General features: G+C 41.1%; 1 long non-coding RNA gene across 1 annotated transcript in view; it reads left to right on the top strand.

The window, feature by feature from the left end:
* The window catches only part of LOC117286319, a 1937-nt gene extending 1531 nt beyond the window's left edge, over positions 1 to 406 (top strand). The window contains exon 3 of the long non-coding RNA XR_004517443.1: positions 226 to 406. This is a non-coding gene — a long non-coding RNA (uncharacterized LOC117286319). The remainder of the gene's footprint in view (positions 1 to 225) is intronic.
* The last annotated feature ends 810 nt before the right edge of the window (positions 407 to 1216 follow it).

Raw genomic sequence — 1216 nt, 5'->3', positions numbered from 1 at the left:
TGTTAAGCTTGTTTTGATTCTTTGACCCTGACATAACAGGAAACTCATTAGCTGAAGATCTGATGTTATCTGTAAGAGTCAGGAAATCCGGTCTTTGCATAAAGATAAAAACAATTGCTTGGTGTTTTCTGTTGTTGCGTGCCCTTAAAAGCTTCCTGTTGATGTGAACCTATAAAAGGAGTTGTTTCTGTGAAATAAATCAGACTTCTCTTTGTCTCCACTCAGGCTGGAGTGTTCTTTCCTTTCTCAATCCTCACTCCCCGACTCAGGCATGTTCGTGTTGTGACGGCTGGACCACCACAAGTGGCGCCTGAACAGGGGCTTGAGTATTGAGGGATTCAGTGAAGGACACCGCTGGATAAAGAATAAAAGGAGATCTTGATGAAAAGAAAAAAGAGGACCTTCAAAAGGAAGGCAAAAAGAGGAGCGGTGAGTTTTCTTATAAATATTAAAAATGGGAGCTAGTAACAGTCGCTTGCCTTTTGTATATATGTTTAAAAGTTTATTGAGTGTAGAGGAACCTTAGTATGATAATTGTAAAATTGAAAGTGAAAGTATCGTTCCGATGGCTCCGCCGGAACCTCTAGGTTTTGAAGTAGAAACTGCTAAATATTATGAAAATGTATGGCCGCCTTTAGTGACAGCAGCCCATACTGAGGGTTCACAAAAAATTCAGTTAGAAGATAGGATGGAAAAATTAGAAAATATGATAGAAAATCTGTCTAAACAAATGCAAGCTCAATGGACTAGTCATAAACGCCCTAAAAACAAGCCTAGTACAATAGCAGATCTTGATCCTTCTCCTTGTGACAATCAGAAAAGGAGCCTTCTTTAATTGCTTTGGCTTCAGGACCTCCTGAAGGCTGGAAGCCTATGAGAGTAAACTCCCAGCTCCTTAAATCCCCAGTTCATCAGGGTTTACAACAAGCCTTTAAAGAAGGTGAGGATGTATCTGCATTTTCTCTGGCCTGCCCAGTTTTTGAGGCTCAGGATGCTCAGGGAAACCTTGTTTGACAACACGCCCCCATCCCTTTTAAACAATTAAAATAATTGAAAATGGCTTGTACCCAATATGGGCCGACTGCCCCTTTTACATTAGCCATGCTAGATTCTCTTGCAACTGATGCCTTGCCGCCTTTCGATTGGAAACAGATTGCTAAGGCTTGCCCAGCTGGAGGAGATTATTTGTTGTGGAAGTCTGAATATGCAGAACAAT

The sequence above is a fragment of the Fukomys damarensis genome, unplaced genomic scaffold (genome assembly GCF_012274545.1).
Source record: "Fukomys damarensis isolate Sample0158 unplaced genomic scaffold, DMR_v1.0_HiC HiC_scaffold_16, whole genome shotgun sequence".
In the NCBI taxonomy this organism is placed as follows: Eukaryota; Metazoa; Chordata; class Mammalia; order Rodentia; family Bathyergidae; genus Fukomys; species Fukomys damarensis.
The sequence above is the reverse complement of the archived record's forward strand: the minus strand, read 5'-3'. Positions and strand labels throughout refer to the sequence as shown.